This window comes from Triturus cristatus, chromosome 5_2 (assembly GCF_964204655.1).
Source record: "Triturus cristatus chromosome 5_2, aTriCri1.1, whole genome shotgun sequence".
Taxonomy (NCBI): Eukaryota; Metazoa; Chordata; class Amphibia; order Caudata; family Salamandridae; genus Triturus; species Triturus cristatus.
In genome coordinates, this window is record NC_140588.1 from 736,896,758 (window position 1) to 736,917,779 (window position 21,022).

The following is a 21,022-nucleotide window of genomic DNA, read 5'->3' on the forward strand; positions in this document are numbered from 1 at the left end:
TAAATTCTGCCCGTGCCTGTGGGCACATTGTAGAGTGTGTGTTTTTATCTAATGTGTTGTGTATAATACAAAGGCTATTTTTATAGAATACCTTGTGTGGGGTTTCCTTTGTGGTGGGCCTTGGGTGTTGTTGCTGGGTGCGCGCGCAAACGCTTTACACATCGCCTCAGGGATAAGCCTGTCTGCTCGTGCCAAGCTACCAAGGGGGTGAGCAGGGGTTATCTTTGGCGTGTAACTTCCTTGCCCTGACTAGAGTGGTGGTTTCTGCCTGACTTTGGCGCAAGCCTTAGCCAACCAGAAATCCCATTTCTAACATTGGTGATCAGCGGTGGGATTTGGACTTGCGTTTGCGCTGTACCGCAGCGGCAACTGGCCGCACTACAAAACTCTGCATTTAAATAAATCACATGGTATAGGGATTATTGTTTTAAAATTGTTTTTAATTGTCATTTCTTTGGAAATGTGGTTTTGTGCACTGTGAGTTAGGTGTCCCTAGCTCGGGAGGGTAGATCATCCCCCTTAGTGCATTGTGTTTTCTGGATTCACCAGAGGGTGGGATCCAGTGGTGGCAGCGTCATAGTGTCCAGTACATTTGTCCCCCGCCCTGCGCCCAGAGTTGGTACCTGTGTCACGTGGTGGTCAGGTTGAGGAATCAGGGGTGGTAGAAACTGCCTTACCAGTCCGAGGGGAGGGTTGTGTGTGGATGAGTGGTGAGTGGCACTAGGCAAGTGAGTGTGAGTCTCTGGGTTAGAGAGCTTGCTGAATCTTTTTGTGAATTGTGTGCTCCTGTGTGAAACTCAGACCCCTAGGTTCCCTGTATAATTTTTACCATAACGTCCGCCAGAATGGAGCCTGCTTGTGATCCCTATGAGCTAGCTTGGCGCCAGAGGCAGGAGTTAGAAAGGTACTGTACAGAGGAAGAGTCAGAAGAGGAGGTAGAGGATGACAATACCTGGACGCCAGTAGAGAGTGAGGACCCCATAGGTAGGGCGTCCCTTGCTGGGTCCAGCGTAGGAGGCAGCGCCTCATCCCTTTCCCTTTCCCCAGAGGAGTGGGAAGATAGGAGGAAAGAAAGGGAGCACCAGCTGGCGTTAGAGAAGCTCAGGTTAGAGCATGCTCAGGCTATGGCGCAGCTGGAGGCCAGGAAGCAACAGCGAGAGACTGAGTGGGTCTTGGCGCGGGAGAGGGTAGAGGAGGCTGAGAGGGCCTCCACCAGAGGCAAAGTAGCTCTGGAGGGTAGACTATCCCCTGCGCGCAGTTTTAATTTTCTGGGCTCCCCAGGGAGGGTTGAGTCCAGTGGTAGTAGCGATGTAGATTCCAGTGTAGGAAATCCCAGTCCCAGCTCCCCCAGTCTGGTACCTGTTCCCCAGGAGGAGGAGTTACGGTTGAAATTCAGGGGCAGTAGGAAACTGTCTCACCAGACTTGGGAGGAGTTTGTGGATGGATGTGAGGATGCAATGTTTGATTGGATTTCCACAGCAAGTGATTTTGATATACTGTGTAATCTGGTTCTCAAAGAACACCTGCTCAGTTGTTGTGTGCCAGGGTTGCGCCAACACCTGTTGGGGTGTGGATTGTCTGAGCCATTTGACCTGGCGGAGGAAGCAGAGCGCTGGGAAAGGGCTAGAGGTTCTCTAGAGTCATTAGGGAGTGACTCCAAAAGTAGTGGGTCAGGTATCTTCCAGCCCAGCGTGGTGGAAGAGGTTCAGTGTAGCCCAGCTAGGTCCCAGGATAGCGAGGAGGGTGTAGGGGCTCACTGCCTGGCTCAGTGGAGCAGGAGTGAGAGGGTGACCGAGGGTCCCCGGACGTACGAAACCCTGCCTCAGGACTTGGATGGTTCCATGAGGGAACACCAAGTTGGGGACCTAGGCTGTCCTGTTAGCCCATTTGAGGGAGATCTCCTGGTGAGTAGAGGACCTGGAGCACCTGTAACCAGGGCTCCTGTGGTTCTAGAGTCTGGCAGTACCGCTCCGGTAGGGAGGGTACAGGAGTCCAGTGTGAGGAGTGATTGGGGGATGAGTTCCCCAGTGGAAGAGCCTGTGGGTCAGGGACTACCCAGTTGGGCTAGGATCTCGTGTAGTGACCAGGGTGGCACCACTTCTGTTCTGGGGGATCTCCGCGCACTGTCAGGTGGACAGGGGACGGGAGATCAGCGCCAGACAGACAGTCGCTTGACGTATGTGTCCTTTGATAGCCTCAGGGGGATGGAGTGGAAATCCCCAGAAGTCCTGGAGTGCCAGGCAATTATTCCACCAAAGGTTCTAGGCCGGAGGTTGGGAGGCCAGGTTCAGGATCAGCCTGACCTGAAGGGTGGGACGTCTGTAATCAGCGCCCCGACCAGTTCTTCTTCCAGAGGTACCGCCCCAGTTGGTAGGGAGCAGGGTTCTGGAAGGGGGTGCAGAGGGTGGGAGAGCCCACCTCTGCCCCCGGTACAACCTGAGGGGTTAAACCCTGGGTTGGAATGGCGTTCTAGGTGTACCCCTCGCCAGAGGAGGAGGAACCCTAGGAGAAGAGGTAAGGGGAGGAGAGCCTTCCCTGAGACTCCTGGTCCGCCTGAGGGTGTAGACCCTAGGCTGGAGAACCAGTGGCAGTCTAGTCCTGTCTTTCAGAGAGGAAGAGTGGAGAATGGCCGCTATGTGCCAGGGGTTACTACCCCCCACTCTGTGGTTAGGCAAAGACCAGTGGCACCTGGGTGGCCTAGGGCCTGGTCTTGGCCGCGGACAGCTTGGGAGTACCAGTGGGGTAGCCCAGTTGGTCCAGACAGTGGTGTTAAAAAGAATTCCATGGGTTCACCGTGGCGTAGAACCGGAGGGTGTCCATGCAGTTGCGGGCCCGCGTCCGTGTTCTATCGCCCCAAGCAGGGAAGTCCATCACGGTGGTGATTGGTCTGCCCTGCGTTTTGGCTGGAAGGGGGTTGTGTTGGACTTGGCCCTTCTGGCAGGTTCACCCCTGGACTTTTTGGCTTTTTATTGGTGACTTGGTGTGGTAATTTTTTTGGTTTCTGCGCACTTTCCCTGTGTCCCAGGGTAAAGTGCGTGCGTGCTCTGAGTGCATGTGGTGAGATAGGCCTGCCCTCCCATAGGAATGCATGGGGAATGTATGTGTCCCTAGTAGTTCCTGATGCGTGGGGTGTGCAGGCCCGAGTTTGGTATGTGCGGACTCGTGGGAGTGAATGCTGCGCGATGATGTGTGCGGCGTGCATGTACCTAGTGTGGAAGTGCCACTTCTAGAAGTGGGCACTTCTGTGTGCAGTGTGTCTGTCGCGTGATTGGCTGGTCATGTCATGTGACGGGCTAGGGATTCCCCAGAGTCAGGATGAGTCACCCAGTGGTGAATGGGGAGATCAGCAGCTAGATGGGTGGGAGGAGTACACCTGGGTCCTGAATAGGACAGGGTTTTCCACACACAATGCTGGCCCCGCCCCCTGTGGTGCGACTGACGACCCTAGCCCTGCCAGTGAATAGAGTGAGGGGCTGAGCACATCAAGGGTGCTCCCCAACCAGCTGCGACTGGTTTTCCCCCTCACCCTGAACCCAGAACAAAGGGTTTGCCTGTATAAAAATGGGGCTGTGTCCCCACAGAAACGGTTCTTTGCCAGGATCCTGCCTGAGGGGGGCTGCTGCTGCTGCTGCTGGACCAGAGGACCGCCACCTGGACTACCTCCCTGCCTGGAGGCCCAGTGAGCTGGCTCTGGGTCCAGCCTTGCCCCCACCCCTGCCCTGCTGCATGCAGGAGAGAACTTGCCTGGACTTTTGCTGATTGTGTGCCCTGAAGCGCTGGGAGCGCTTTATTTTTCACCTCTAGCGCCTGGAAGCGCTTTCCTTTTCCTTTAGCGCTCAGGAGCGCTTTTATTTCTAAAAAGCCGGTGCCCACCCGGCGTGTGCCCCGTTCTCTGCAAATCCTAAAGTCCCCTGGCAGGTGCCCACCCTGCCAGGGACATTGCCGCAATATCGAGTGCCCACCTCGATTTATTGGATTAGAATAGCGCCGGTGCACCCCCGGCATTTGCCCCGTGAATCGCCCTCCGGCGCCCGACCAGGAAGTCAGGCGGGCCGGGGGCGGGCCTCCGGGACAACCGGAAAAGGAAGTAGGAGGGCGGGAGCCTACCCCGCCTCCTACCGAAGCATCGCGGCTGGTTTTGGGGGCCCCGGAGCAGGCAGGAGCCTACCCTGCGCCCGGTGCCCTTGACCCGGAGGAGAAGCGTCCTACCCAGGCGGGAGCCCACCCCGCACTGGGACGAGCTGCCGTCGTGTCCGGGGCCCGTAGGCTCCGCATTTGCTGAAGATCTCCGGCCCCGGGAAGAGAAGGGACGACGCCGCGGAGAGCCGGTGAGTGGGGGCGTTCCCGCCGGTCTCTCCTCGGTCCCCCACGGGCGGTGATTGAGCCAGAGCCCGGTTGAGGCTCTGACATCGGGGGCAGTGTCCGTGAGCCCCCGAGAGGCTCCAACGCGGGCAGAGCGTTGTTGGGAGCGCGAGGTCGCTCCAAAGCGGGGCCCATTGTTGTTTAGAGCCTGCGAGGCTCAGGGGGCATTTCTCCAACGTTGGGGGCATTTCTTTTGGGATTGAGTGGCCCCAGGTGGCAGCGGGCCACTCCCACCTTGCCCCTCAAAGTTGTTTAGAGCCTGCGAGGCTCAGGGGGCCACAAGTGTGACATATTAGAGCCCAGGAGAGGCTCCAACCCCCCCGCCATATTGGTTTAACAAGGCACAGTGGTGCCACAGCATCTCTCCAGTTGCCCAGCACTTAGTGGGCAACTGCAACGTTTAGGTTGTGGCCTCGGTATTCTGGCTTGCGCAGCCTGCGCCGGCGCGCCCTGACTTTTCTGGACGCAGGGCGTCCTTGCCCCTACTAGGCCAGTTGGCCCAGGGACTGCCACAGATAGTGGCTAATGTGAGTTTTTGCGCCATTGTTCCTTTCCTGCACCTCTGAATGTGTTTATGCGTCATGTGCTTTGCTTTACACCTCTGAATGTTATGCATCATGTGTTTATGGGCTTAGACCCCTACAGGTATTGTGATACTTAGGTGGTTGTTTTCTCCCCAACACAGGTGGTGCTAGTGAGGTCCTGATTCCCTGCGCAATATTTTTCTAAAGGTGGTTAGGGTTGCGTAGGTGGTACTTACCTGATGCTAGTGTGATGACGTTGAGGTCATTATTGCGCCAGTAGTTACTGGTTGTGTGCTATATGTTCTATTTTTAGTGCTACAGTGATTGTATGTGCTATGTTCTAAAATATTATTCCTATGTTCTAAGAGTGCTAATTCCGGACAGCGGTCCAGGTGGCCCTGTCCCCTGTATATATAATCCCTTGTAAATTCTGCCCGTGCCTGTGGGCACATTGTAGAGTGTGTGTTTTTATCTAATGTGTTGTGTATAATACAAAGGCTATTTTTATAGAATACCTTGTGTGGGGTTTCCTTTGTGGTGGGCCTTGGGTGTTGTTGCTGGGTGCGCGCGCAAACGCTTTACACATCGCCTCAGGGATAAGCCTGTCTGCTCGTGCCAAGCTACCAAGGGGGTGAGCAGGGGTTATCTTTGGCGTGTAACTTCCTTGCCCTGACTAGAGTGGTGGTTTCTGCCTGACTTTGGCGCAAGCCTTAGCCAAACAGAAATCCCATTTCTAACAAGGCGGCTCTGTCCCCCCTTCCCCGCCACGGCGCGCCCCAAGGAGCGGCTGGGAACGGGTGCCTGGGGAGGGTGTGGAGACGGTCGAATCTCCCTCGGCCCCACGGACATGGCGAAGCTGCTCCCAGGGGGCTGTAACACCCTCCACCGGAGCAGAGGGCCATCTGCCACCCCAAAGTCTTCCCAGCCAACCTGGAGCCGGTCGCGATGCACAGCCGCGGAGGAAATGCGCCCTGCGGGGGCTGGGTAGGGCCTGGGTGCTGGTCCTGCAGAGGGGACCTGGAACTCCCAGGCCACCGACCTTCCCGCCATATTGAATCCTCTGGGCGGACTGCACGGACCCTACCCATTTACCTCTCGAGGGTTTCACGCCCTCTTGAACTCTCTCTTCAAAGTTCTTTTCAACTTTCCCTTACGATACTTGTTGGTTATCGGTCTCGCGCCCGTATTTAGCTTTAGATGGAGTTTACCACCCACTTTGGGCTGCATTCCCAAACAACCTGACTCCCAGGACACCCGATCCCAGCGCGCCGGGGGCCACTACTGGCCTAACACAGTTCGCGGGGTGAGCCTTGATCAGAAGGACTTGTGCCCCCTGAACGACGCCGGGGAGTCAGTCTTCTGTACGCCACATTTCCCGCGCCCGCTGCTGGGCAGGGATTCGGCACTGGGCTCTGCTCTCTTCACTCGCCGTTACTGGGGGAATCCTGGTTAGTTTCTTTTCCTCCACTTAATAATATGCTTAAATTCAGCGGCTTGCCACTTCTGATCTGAAGTCGTAGTCGGAAAAAAATGCCGTAGCGTCAGAACAGGGGCCTGGCGTCCCGGTAGTGCGTGTGCCCTTTTTCCCCGGATCGGTTCTGGAGGGGGTTCACCCTCACCGGGGAGCCGGCTGCGGAGGTGGGCTCCTGAGGTGCGTGTGGAGGGCAGCCGGTGGGATACCACAGACAGCCACGTGCAGCACGCGGCCAGGCACCCCGGGACAGGCCCGGGGCTGACTGGTCACCAGACCCCTTCTCGGGGCAAGCCGCACCGGCAGCATACCTCCACGGCAGGACCCGGTGAGGCACTCTGCCTCGGGCGATCGGGGGGTCTGACCTTGTGGGGGGACGAAGGGAAGCAGAGCTAACCCTGTGACGGCCCCAGCTGTGTCCCGGGGAAGCCCCAGGGCGATTAATGATCGAGCGACCCTCAGACAGCCGTAGCCCCGGGAGGAACCCGGGGTCGCAAGGTGCGTTCAAAGTGTCGATGATCAATGTGTCCTGCAATTCACACTAATTCTCGCAGCTAGCTGCGTTCTTCTTTGACGTGCGAGCCGAGTGATCCACCGTCAAGAGTCACAGGCAACTTTTTGAAAACGTTCACCCACCTGCGGGCTCAGTAGAGGTGGGAGGAAGGCGATGCCATCCATCAACCACCGGCACAGCGAGACGGCCCGGGTGCCCCGTTCATGGCTTCCACTCTGGGAGTCAGACTGCACCGTTGGGAGAATAAAAATGTTATCAGGCGCTCGGCCCGGGAGTCCCCCCTCACCCACCCGCCGGCAAGGAAGGAGGTCCCAGAGCGATGGGAGCAGGCAGCCCCGCAGCTGGCGGTCCCTCCCAGAGTAACCCAGGAGGGACTGCGCGAGTCTTCAAACCACTCGTCCCGGCCACACGGGACTGGGTCGAACCGGGTACCTGGCAACAGGGGAGGGTAGCCCCACCTACACGTTGGCCATCCATCGCCGGGTAGCTTCGAGCCGTGCCAGCGGGCTGACAAGTAGCCTACCCCACCTTCGCCCGGGTCAGAGGTGCCGGAAGGGAAGAGCCAGGCGGCTCCCCATTCCGCACACCTCCCACCGAGAGGAGCCGGGATCCCCTCACAGGCCTTCGGCTCCTTCTCTTTAAGGCTGCCCTGCCACATGAGAAGGGCCGCTCCTCGGAGGCCTTCAGCCCGCTCGGGCCGGGACTCGGGCACAGGAGGGCCCAGCCGGTGACAGGGCCTTTCGAGGGGGGGTGGTACCAGCCCAGGAAGGCATTGCCATTTGGTTTATCGTGTCAGGTGAGCGTGGGTTCCATCTCGGGAGGGCCTACCGCTGAGCCCCTCCCAGGAAAGGGACAGGGGATGGGGGCCGCCCCTCGCCCCCAGTCCCTCGCTTGTCAGTCAGGCCCTCCCCAGGGTAAGAGGCCCACTGAAGTCCCAGTCCTCACCCAAGCGCCCCATGCGGCCGCGGACCGCTCCACCGGCTGGGGCATGCCAGGAGGCGGCCAAGGGCTTCGGGCTGGTGCTGTCAGTCACTCGGGCCGCTCCGTCGTTAATGATCCTTCCACAGGTTCACCTACGGAAACCTTGTTACGACTTTTACTTCCTCTAGATAGTCAAGTTTGATCATCTTCTTGGCGCTCCGCCAGGGCCGTTGCCGACCCTGGCGGGGCCGATCTGAGGACCTCACTAAACCATTCAATCGGTAGTAGCGATGGGCGGTGTGTACAAAGGACAGAGACTTATTAAACGCGAGCTTATGACCCGCACTTACTGGGAAATCCTTGTTCATGGGAAATAATTGCAATCCCCAATCCCTATTACGAACGGGGTTCAGCGGGTTACCCGCACCTGTCGGCGAAGGGCAGACACACACTGATCCGTTCAGAGTAGCGCGCGTGCAGTCCCGGACATCTATGGGCATCATAGACCTGTTATTGCTCGATCTCTTGTGGCTGAACGCCACTTGTCCCTCTAAAGAAGTTGGATGCCGACCGCTGGGGGTCATGTAACTAGTTAGCATGGAGGAGTCTTGTTCGTTATCGGAATTAACCAGACAAATCGCTCCACCAACTAAGAACGGCCATGCACCACCACCCACAGAATCGAGAAAGAGCTATCAATCTGTCAATCCTTTCTGTGTCCGGGCCAGGTGAGGTTTCCCATGTTGAGTCTAATTAAGCAGCAGGTTCCACTCCTGGTGGTGCCCTTCCATCTATTCCTTTAAGTTTCAGCTTTGCAACCATACTCCCCCCAAAACCCAAAGACTTAGGGTTTCCCGGAAGCTGCTCGGCGGGTCATGGGAATAACGCCGCCGGATCGCTAGTCGGCATGGTTTATGGTCGGAACTACGACGGTATCTGATCGTCTTTGAACCGCCGACTTTCGTTCTTGGTTAATGAAAACATTCTTGGCAAATTTTTGCAAAGTAAATGCTTCGGACCCCCAGGACACTCAGTCAAGGGGGCGCTGAGAGGCAGGGGCTGGGACAGTTGGTAGCTCACCTCGTAGCGTACTGCCAACTCGATCCCAAGATCCACCTACGAGCTTTTTAACTGCAGCAACTTTAATATACGCCACTAGAGCTGAAATTACCGTGGCTGCTGGCACCTGACTTGCCTCCAATGGATCCTCGTTAAAGGATAAAAAGTGTACTCATTCCAATTACAGGGCCTCGAAAGAGTCCTGTATTGTTATTTTTCTTCACTACCTCCCTGAGTCGGGGGTGGGTAATTTGCGCGCCTGCTGCCTTCCTTGGATGTGGTAGCCGTTTCTCAGGTTCCCTTTCCGGAATCAAACCCTGATTCCCCGTTACCCGTGGTCACCATGGTAGGCACAGAAAGTACCTTAGAAAGTTGATAGGGCAGACATCTGAATGTATCGCCACCGTCACAGGGACGTGCGATTGCCCAGAGGTTATCCAGAGTCACCAAAGGAGCCGGGCGAGCCCGGATTGGTCTTGGTCTGATAAATGCACACGTCCCGGGAGGTCAGCGCTCGTCGGCATGTATTAGCTCTAGAATTACCACATTTATCCAAGTAACAGACGGAGCAATCAAAGGAAGCATAACTTATTTAATGAGCCATTCGCAGTTTCACTGCACCGGCCTTGTGTACTTACACGTGCATGGCTTAATCTTTGAGACAAGCATATGCTACTGGCAGGATCAGCCAGGTAGCCACACCTGCTGATGGGGGGCAGTGTGCCCATCTCCCTGACCGCACAACCTTTGCGCAATCGATTGGAGTATGGCCGGGGCTGCCCCTGGCAGGCTGCCCTGCGGGAGGGATGCCGGATTTGCGTCCCTGCCTGCTCCTGGGGCGAGCAGGCTCGGAGGAAAGGCCCATCGGGAAGGGGCCGAGAGGTCGGCGCGGACCCAGGCCCCTCGGGGCCCCGACGGGCAGGCCGGGGTTCTGCCTTCCCCTGTTTTGGACTCGCCAAACCTCATGGTGGTCTGACTGACCCTTGCCCTAGTAATCCGGAGGAAAATGACCCCCCTTTCTTGTAATCCGTGTACACAAGGTGACAGAGGGGACCCAAGGTGTGAATGAGCCCGACCTCCTGGAGCCCTCGCTGGGATCGGGGAGGCAAATGAGCCCTTACTGGGACTTCCAGGGAAGCCCGTCCATCTGGTTGCCCCACCGGAAAGCATTGCTTGCGAACAGATGGCTGAGGGGATAGGTGCGACCAGATGGCCGAGGGGAAAGGTGCGACCAGATGGCCAGGCTTGAAAGGGCAGCCATCTGGTCGCTCTGTGCCCCAACGAGAGAGTGAGTGGGTGTCGGGGCATGGGGGACCGGAGGCCCTGGTCCTCAGCTGGGCCCCAGCCATGGAGGCTGTGAGGGGGACCTGACAGGCCCTCTGCGTGGGCAGGCGGGAGCCCTATCACGAAGGTTCTGCTCGGGGCGGGCGTCCTTTTGGTCCAGACCATCAGGTTGCACCTTTTCCCCCTCGGCCATCTGGTCGCATGCAATGCTTTCCAATGGGGCGACTAGATGGGCGGGCCTGCCTGGAAGTCCCGATGGGTGCTCATTTGCCTCCTGGATTCCAGCCAGGGCCCCAGGAGGTCGGGCACGTCCGGGCCTAGGGTCCCCTGAGTCTTGCGGTGTGCACCAGTTCCCAGAAAGAGGGGTAGCTTTCCTCCAGATTAGTAGGGGCAGGGTATGCCGGAACACCCCTCCTGGGCTGGCGGTACTTTGCCGGGGACCAGATGGGCTATGCCCGGACAACACCTCCCATCCATCCGGGGGCTCCCTTCTCTGGCTCACGGCATGGCAACGTACCCGGGACGGGCTCCATGGGTCCAGGGCAGTCCTCCCTCAGGCGTCCGGGCCCGAGAGCTCTGGCAATCCTCCCCATGCCTGAGGCCCAGCCGGGGTCGCCGAGCTCCCTGTGATGCGGAGCCCCCGAGCCATGCGTGGGCAGGCGGGAGCCCTACCGTGAAGGCTCTGCTCGGGGCGACGTCCTTTCGGTCCCGGCCATCTGGTTGCACCTTTTTCCTGTCGGCCATCTGATCATCCGCAATGCTTTCCAATGGGGTGACCAGATGGCCGTGCTGCCCTGGAAGTCCCGATGGGGGCTCATTTGCCTCCCGGATCCCAGCCAGGGCTCCAGGATGTCGAGCACATCCAGGCCTAGGATCCCCATAGCACCACCTATATAGAATTACTAACAACAATAAAATAATTAACAGAAATTTACTATCCCCAAAGAAAATTAATAGATTTTGAACATACTATGATTCAAGCAATACTCAAACCTTACCCACACACTGCATTACAAGGGTGCTACTACCATTTTAACCAAACAATATGGAGGCACCTACAAAAATCGACTTTAAGCATAGAATAATCAACTAATAGCAACTTTGCCTATCCAATAAAAAATTGTAATAATAATTGTAATAATAATTGTAAATAATTGTAATTATTTAACATATTTTGGGGCCGATTCCGATCCTGTATTTTTTTTTCCCGTACGACTCGTATCCGTATTTTTTTCCGTACGAATCGTACAAGTCACGTCCGACCCCTGAAGTACGATCCGTACGGGAAAAAGTACATACGGGTCGGCCCGATCCGTACGAATCGTAGCTGGGAAATTAGTACGAGATGGACCCGGACACTTCTCCGTACAAATCGTAAAAATGAAGTCTGACCGTACTATTACGATTCGTATGGAAAATGTCCCGTACACAGGGAATGACTTTGCCCGCTATGAAGTGAAGTTTGTACGCACCGTACCCCCAGCGCGAATGTATGGTGCGTACCCCCAGCGCGTAGGTACGCACCGTACCCCCAGCGTGTAGGTATGCACTGTACCCCCAGCGCGTAGGTACGCACCGTACCCCAGTGCGAATGTACGGTGCGTACCCCCAGCGCATAGGTATGCACCGTACCCCCAGCACGTAGCTATGCACCGTACCCCCCATGCGAATGTAAGGTGCGTACCCCCAGCACGTAGGTACGCACCGTACCCCCAGTGAGTAGGTATGCACCGTACCCCCAGTGCGTATGTACGCACCGTACCCCCATTGCGTATGTACAGCAGATGTTGCGGGTACACGTTGTAGCGGGTACGCACCGTACATTCGCTATGGGGGTACGGTGCGTACATACGTGCTGGGGGTACGCACTGTACATTCGCGCTGGGGGTACGGTGCATACCTACGTGCTGGGGGTACGCACCGTACATTCACGCTGTGGGTACGGTGCATACCTACGCGCAGGGGGTATGTACCGCACATTCGCGCTGGGGGTACAGTGCGTACCTACGCATTGGGAGTAAGCACCGTACATTGGCACTGGGGGTACGGTGCGTACCTACGCATTGGGGGTACGGTGTGTACCTACGCGCTGGGGGTACGCACCGCACATTCGCACGGGGGTACGGTGCGTACCTATGCGCTGGGGGTACGGTGCATACATACGCGCTGGCGGTCTATGCACCCGCACCGTACAGAAGCAATGGGGTGTACGCACCGTACATAGCAATGTCCGTGTACGTGCCGTACATACACAACGCATGGGGGTGTGTGGCTGTACAACTCGTAGCCCAGTACCGTACATAACCACAGACACTGTAAAACAGCACAAGGAGGGCCTATACGGCTCACACAACACCACAAAACACGTCTACACTGCACAAGAAATGAAAAGGACTGACCTGGACACATCCAAACAGGCAAACAGAGGGGCAACCTCACAACCACCCCTTATAACACACCCACCAAAAATTCAAACTGAGCCCCACCCACAAATGGACCAATAAAAAGGGCCCACACACACAAACCATGAGCCATTGCAACAGACTCACCACTGCTACAGAGCACACACAAACCACTTCACCCATCCACCTAAACATATACACCTACACACACACCCCTTCGCACATACCCCCTCTACACATTCACACACACACCGTCACATTCAGACCCACACACCCACAACCATCCACACCCTCACCCCACACCATGCCCACCGACAAGAATCCAAAGTTCACAAGGGAGGAGCTGGACATCCTTGTCAACGAAGTCATCAGAGTCGAGCCACAGCTGTTTGGAACATTGGTCAGACAGACCAGCCTAGCTGAAAAATCATGCCTGTGGCAGAGGATCGTCGAGAGGGTGAATGCTGTCGCACCCATCAGAAGGACCAGGAATTAATGCCAAGCGAGGTGGTACGATCTGCGGAGGGCGGTCAAGAGAAAAATGAATGAAGAGCACGCCCAGACCAACATCACTGGAGGTGGCGCGCCCCGCAGACCAGTACATTACCATCCCTGGGAGGAGAAGGTAATGGCCATGCTTCCGCCGGTGGGAGTACATGGACTCCAAGGACTTCCAGAGTCTGGTGAGTACACAAACCACTTATGTAACATGGGGGTAATGGCATCCACACCCCAACTACACCTAATGCACGCAACTACCCCCAAGCCCTCACCCGCCAGAACCACAGTCTCAAACAACGCGAATGCCAAGAACATGTGTATGCCCCATTGAGAAAGCAAGTCCATGCCATGTCCCATGCTACACGAAGCCCCAACTCAAGAATGGATGTCCCGTATGCTGGGAGGGTGGGTGCACCAAAATGCATTTTTGTATTCCAAATCAGCCACAATTGCCCTCATCCCATATGGCCCAGCTACATACCCATGCACCATGCGCAATGCACAGGGATTGGGAAAGTACTGACAAGATAGCTCACACTCGGCCCGGGTGTAGGCCGCACAAGGCCCTCCTGTGACCAGTGCAAACACAAACACCAAGACAATCAGGTCAGATATCTAGGACAGGAACTCACACTCACTGTCATGGCAGCATGCTCCATGGGGGGACAGCTACATCACCTGGGAGCCCCAGGGCCAAATTACACTACACCCACCAGCAGGCCCTGTCACACACACCCCTTACACAAGCACACACCACTAGGACAGGCAATGGATTTACCCACTGCCACAATGGACATTTTAACACAACAACGGATCTCTGACAAAATTTCGAAGGTCAGAAATTCGACCTACAAAAATATCGCAACAAAAATATCGATGTAAAGAATATCGACATCCTATCCACAACATGGTAAGTACAAAAATATCGAAAATAAAATATCGATGTCAAAAATATCGTTTTTAAAAATATCGGGGTTTTTTTGGTTACAAAAAATATGTAAAATAAACATAATAATACTTATAAATAAAATAAACTTAATTAAATCTATTTCATAATGTTAAAAATTAATAATTAATCAATATAATTTAATAAAAAAATAATTAAACATATACATATAATATATAATATATATACTTACTTAATAATGTTTTTATAATAATTTTAATAAATTATACATTATTTCAAAATATTTAAAAATTGCAAAAACATTACACACATAAAATAATAACATAAATAAAAATTAAATAATTATATATAACAAATTAAAAAAAGTTATATTTAATTTAAATATTGTTAAAATTAATTATATACTACATTAGCTAAAATAATAAAAAAAATAGCAGAGACAATAAAACTACTACTCCAGCTCCAAAAAACAACAGAAAGGAAAATTTTGGATAGCGGAGGGCTAAAAATTACTATATCCACTCCAGATAGTGTAACAGTAGGGAAAGTGTTGGATCACGTAGAGGTATAAATTATTAGTCAGACTCCAGGGAGTGCAACAGTAAGGAAAGTGTTGGATAGCGTAGGAGTAAAAATAACTATTCCAACTTCAAAGAGTGCAACAGTAGGGAAAGTGTTGGATGGCGTATGGGTAAAAATTAGTATTCCCACTCCAGACAGTGCAACCGTAGGGAAAATGTTGGATGGCGTTGGGGTAAAAATTACAATTCCCACTCCATACAGTGCAACAGTAGGGAATGTGTTGGATAACGTAAGGGTAAAAATTACTATTCCAACTCCAGGGAGTGCAACAGTAGAGAAAGTGTTGGATTGCGTAGGGATAAAAATTACTATTCCCACTCCAGACAGTGCAAAAGTAGGGAAAGTGTTGGATAGCGTAGGGGTAAAAATTACTATTCCAACTCCAGAGAGTGCAACAGTAGGGAAAGTGTTGGATAGCGTAGGGGTAAAAATTACTATTCCAACTCCAGAGAGTGCAACAGTAGGGAAAGTGTTGGATAGCGTAGGGGTAAAAATTACTATTCTAACTCCAGAGAGTGCAACAGTAGGGAAAGTGTTGGATAGCATAGGGGTAAAAATTACTACTCCAACTCCAGAGAGTGCAACAGTAAGGAAAGTGTTGGATTGCGTAGGGGTAAAAATTACAATTCTAACTCCAGAGAGTGCAACAGTAGGGTAAGTGTTGGATAGCGTAGGAGTAAAAATTACTATTCCAACTCCGGAGAGTGCAACAGTAGGGAAAGTGTTGGATAGCGTAGGGGTAAAAACTGCTATTCCAACTCCAGAGAGTGCAACAGTAGGGAAAGTGTTGGATAGCGTAGGGGTAAAAATTACTACTCCAACTCCAGAGAGTGCAACAGTAGGGAAAGTGTTGGATTGCGTAGGGGTAAAAATTACTATTATAACTCCAGAGAGTGCAACAGTAGGTAAAGTGTTGGATAGCTTAGAAGTTAAAAATAACATACATACAAATACAATAATTCTTTAAAATAATTAATAATGTAATTATTAAATAACTCAAAATTACTTATAAATACCAATAGATATTTATTAAAAACATAACTACCAATAAATAATTAATTAGCAATACATTATTAATAAATACCAATACATAATAATTAATGAATATTAATTACCAATTAAAAAATATTGAACAATTACATTTTTTATACCAAAAAATAATTATCAAACTTTAATTACCAATTAAAAAATATTAAACAATTGCATATTTTTTATACCAAAAATAATAATTATTATACATTAATTACCAATTAATAATTACTTATTAATATATTAATTAGAACTATCAATAAATAATATTTAAACATATCTAATTACCAATTGATTATTAATCAACAATAACCCAATTTTCATAACCAAAATATTATAATTTAAATATTTACCAATTAATAATTAACCTCTAATTAATTAATTATCAATACCCAGCAACAAATTTAATAATTACTTAATTAGATTTCAATTACTTCCAACACTATTTCCCTATAAACGCACGAAACACTCAAATAATAAAATAATACAGTTAACATAATTATCAATTAATAAAAACTAATTACCAGTTAATAAAAATTCATTACCAATTAATACTTAATTAACAAAAATATAATTATCAATACCAATAAATAAATAAAAACATTACTTAATTACAATTAAATTACTTCCCACCCTATTCCCCTATAAACCCACAACCCGCTACAGAATTTAAACGCAAAAATTATTTAAAATTAATTTATAATTCCTAAACATTTATAATTAATTTCATATAATTAAATTACTTCCCACCCTAATCCCCTATAAACCCACAATCCGCTACAGAATTTAAACACAAAAATTATTTAAAATTAATTTATAATTCCCAAAAATGTATGATTAAATTCATATAATTAAATTACTTCCCACCCTATTCCCCTATAAACCCACAACCCGCTACGGTACTAAAACACAAAATTAACTTTAAAAAAACATTCTTAACATATAAAAATTGTATACATATATTTTAAAACCAGTTGAACACTTAACAAAAAATAATTAACACATACATATTAAATACATAATAAAATACATAGCAATATTATACATATCGATATTAGTGACATCGATATTAGTAACATCGATATATTTCATATCGATATTACTAACTTCGATATTACTAACATCGATATAAAGAAAATCGATATTACTTACCTTAGGGTCGATATTCTGTCCATCGATATTCTTGACATCGATATTCTGTCCCTTCGATATTCTAGACTCGATATTATTGTAGGTCGAAATTAAATTTTCGATATTTAGACTGCTCACCCACAACAACACCAATACCTAGCCGAAGAAGCATCCAAGCCATAAATGGACATGTCAAAGACTCAGGCGAACATATCAATCTGTCCCCTGCAACATACCCATACACAAGTGAACATTGAGGAGAATGCTAGGCACATACAACTACCTGGAGGAACTGTGCCAACTTGAATGTGTATGAAACATGCATGTTGCATTAAACAGCTTCAACATTGTCTCTCTCTCACACACAGGGCAACGTGATGAACATCCCCCCAACAATGGGGGGGAAGAATCACAGTCACAGGCTCGGGAGGAACCGGATCCCACCAGCAGCGACGCCTCTCAGCATTCTGCGGATGACCCCGACCGACCTGGACACTCTGGTGTCCAAGCCCCTGCAGCACCTGCTTCAGGAACATCTGTGCCAACCACCACCCACATTCCTGCCACATCAGAGGAGACACCCAGGAGCCCTGCCCGCAGTGAACAGAGCCAGTCTGACCAGGAGGGACAAGGTGCGGCGGGCACCCAGGAGGAGGCAGACAACACCGCCACTGCCATCCCTCAGGGGTCCCGTCGACCCGATGTGCCCACAATGGCAGGCCCGGCTCGTGTGGGCAGAGGTGGCGGAGTGGAGGCAGGCGGAGGCGAGAACCTGACCAGCCAGCTGAAGGGACCGGTATGTCACACATCCGCAACATCATAGAGGCATACCGGCGTGACACCAGGGAGATCAGCCAGGTAGTGGTGACCCTCACTGAGATAAAAAACCAGCAGGCCGAGCAACACGCCAGTCAACAACAACACCAAGGACGGATGGAGGCATGACTGGCTGAGCTCCTGGCCGTGCAAAGGGACATAAGCCATTCACTCCGTCGGATCGCCGACAACATGGGCAACCCTCCCTGTGGCACCAGGCGCAGACCAGCACCAGCCACAGGGAGGGAGGAGGAGGAGGAGGATTCGTCCGACGGAGCGTCCCAAACATTGTCAAGGCCTGCATTTGAGGGTCCGTGGTGGAAGGTTGGTCGTCCACTGAAAAGACCGTGAGAGGCAGCGGGCCATTCACATCTACCTGGCCTTCATGTGTGACAGCATCACCCCATTGACTGACATCATCTGCCACATGGACTTGCTGGTCACAGTCTGACCAATGATGCCAAACACTGGGCTGGACTCTGATGACTTCAAATGCCAAGGATCCCATCTCCCCCTGTGAACTTTGGATTCTAGGGTCCCTGCATTTCCCCTTTTTCTGTGCACAAATCATGCCCCAGAGTTCGAAATTATTGAAAATTCATGTTGCAGTCATTTAGCATGAGTCCACAACCTACGTGTGGGGATATGTTAAAGTATGCCTGTGCGTGGAACTAACTCCAGCCATCCATACACTTGGATCGGAGTCCGGTCGAGGACACACATGGCTCACAATGTATCACAAAATGCAGACACGGAGCCTAACACTCACCCGTGATGTCCTCAAGCTGCTGAGGGGGGTCTTGCTATATTGCTCTGACAGACACATTTTGTAGAGTCACATGAAGGTGTAGAGGTCATGGGTCATGTTGATGTTCCCGGGGAGGGAGTACCAGGTCTGTTTTGTGAGGTGGGAGAACTATCTCCTGCATGCAGAGGTCATGTGGATGTGATGAATGGTGGCCAGGGCAAGGTGGGCTGCATGGAGTAGGGCCAACGGGGTGTTGGATGACACACGTCCAAGGCCGGTTTGGGTCAGGGCTTGTGGACTGCCTCCTGAGTGTGGTTGAGGAGTCTGAAGGTGATCCTGCAGCACACAGTGAGCCATTGTACCTATCTCAGGTGGACGGTGATGTGGCTGGGGCAGGGGATGTTGCAGATGAGGTGTGCGGATGCACCCTGGATGTGGATAAGTTCTCCTGCATGTTTGCTGTTGTCCTCTGTAGAGGCCGGTGCTATATGTGAGCCGGCTGGCGTCCTGGACCAGGGGGACGCTCTGTCTTGCCTTGGAGTGGATCTATCTGGGGGCCATCAGCAGCATGAGGAGGGTGTTGCAGCATGAGGTACAGATGTTGGTGAGTTGCATGTTAATTGTGAGCGATGGGTCCATGACGAACACCAGCTTGCCTGCGTGGCCACTGGGTGCTGGTGCGGTGCACACACCAGTGGGATGCAAGGAGTTTACCCAGCCGGAAAGGGACAATCCTCAGATGATGACCTCTGTCACGTCCAAGTCCAGCCTCAGATGGCTGATGTTCAGCCATTCATCAATGGATCTCATGCCTTTGTGAAGTTTGGATCTGTCAATGGCTGGCCCTTTGGTGAGTTTGAGGAGCAGCTGGGTGTCAATGGCATACCAGATGAAGATGAGGTTGTGTGTGCATGTGATGGTGGAGAGGGGGGTCATGGAGACATTTAAGATCATCACGCTGAGAGTAGAGCCCTGTGGCATGGGCCAGATGCCCCCAGTGTACTACATGTTGCAGGGTGGAGGAAGACTCCCTGGCTCTTGCTGGTGAGCTACTTCCTGAGTGAATCATGGGCCCTCCTCTGGATACCACTGTAGGAGATGTGTGAGCTGACAGTGTGGTAGCACGGCGTTGAGAGGACAAGGGTGGTGGGCTCACCATTGGTGAGCAGGGCAAAGTAGTCGTTGGTGTTGGCAATGATGACGGTTGCAGTGGGGTAATTACTGTGTAAAACGGTTGGGTGCCAGTTGGCTGGACCTGGTAGCATGTAGGAAATTGAACAGTTGCTAGTAGAGTGTCTTCCTGGTGACATTTGCTGGGTAGGGAAGTAGGCCGTTGTACCAGGAGATCCTGTGGTACTGCCGTCTGTAGTTCAAGAAGGGCCTGGGGCTCTGCATGCCTCCTGCAGCCATGGAATGTGGCTAACTCAAAGGAGACATTCATGACGCGCAGGACGTGGGCTTCAAGGATGGCGAATGATGTGGTTGAGAAGTTGTGTGGGAAGGGGCCTGATGGAAAGCCAGAGTGGATGGTGCACATGATCCCGGTTGTGTACTTGCTGCTGATGGGAGTCCATGACCTGAGGGGGGTTTGTCCAGTGGAAAATAGTGCTGTCTGCCTCTGTGTGCCAAGGCTGTTGTCCATGGCCATGAGCTTGCAGTGGTACAAAGTAGCAAGGGATGGGATCTGCCTTGCAAACGTGGGGTGTCTTGGATGGAGATCTGCTGTCAGTTCACTCACAATGCTGAAGAGCTCCTTGATGTCGTGTGCTTGGGTGTCTTGGCACTATCCGAAGGATCTCCACTTGTCCTTGCTGAAGATATGGTGATGGCTGTGTGTGGTGTTTCCCAGGGCTGTAAGCAAAATGATGGCTCTTTGTGTTGCAAGGTTTGCACAAGAGTCCGGCTGGGTCTGTAGGAGTCCAGTAGGTTGCCTTGTCCCAGGTGCTTTAACTGTTGTTGTGCTTCACAGGAAAGTCCGTCAATGTGGCTAGATTGATGGATCAGTTGCTGATCCAGTGTGTGAGTTTGCAGGGTGTGGCGGTGGTGTTGTTTTGAGTGTCCCACACAGCTTGTCTGTGGCGACTTACAGCTGGCATCTGTGAGGGATCGGTAGCGGGGTGAGTGGCACTGTGTTGCTTGTTGGAGACGTGGATTCAAACATTGATGGACCAATGATGGATGGTGGTGTGTGTCCCCTCCCGCAAGAAGTTACGAGCCCCCAGCCACATGTAGCCTGTGGAGGTGAGGACCTACGTGCAGATGTACGTGTTGATGGCTTAGCGGAATTGTGGATGTAGGCCTGCAGATCTGTAGATGAGTGTTACTCCGAGGGTTGCTAGGGAGTTGCTGCAAACCCGGACTTGTGACTCTGAGGGTGTAATTGTCAATAATTACCTATTCAGCCCCCGCGAGTGGTGTTGGCGTCCCTGAGGGTGATCTTGGATCCGTCTGAGATGGCAATGAAGACATCATGTGCTGAGGATGCTTTTGTCCAGGTTACTGTCATGAAGGTGATGTGTGGGGCCGCAGTGTTGAGGAGGTAACAGAGTCCAATGGCGTGCTGGTAGATAGAGCGGGTGTGGAGTAGGAGGCACCTAACGTGGTTGGAATGACAGGGTCTGGGAGGCTGGGCAGCGCTGTGTAGGCAGTTGGAGTTGCACACTCAGCATGCAAAGGTGTTGTGTGTGTGCTTAGGGGTTGCCTGATGGCAGGAGGATGATTGTCACGAGGACATTGCTTGGAGAGTGGCTGCAGCATGAGCATGTTCTGTG

The 21,022-nt window shown here is 52.0% G+C and overlaps 1 non-coding gene and 1 pseudogene across 1 annotated transcript; both read right to left on the reverse strand.

Annotated features, from left to right (window-relative positions):
- Positions 1 to 6,809: 6,809 nt before the first annotated feature.
- On the reverse strand, positions 6,810 to 6,963 carry LOC146829200 (5.8S ribosomal RNA). Its single transcript, XR_014962338.1, has one exon. It is a non-coding gene; the product is annotated as a 5.8S ribosomal RNA (ribosomal RNA).
- A 958-nt stretch (positions 6,964 to 7,921) lies between these two features.
- On the reverse strand, positions 7,922 to 9,546 carry LOC146829201 (18S ribosomal RNA; annotated as a pseudogene).
- Between the last annotated feature and the right edge of the window lie 11,476 nt (positions 9,547 to 21,022).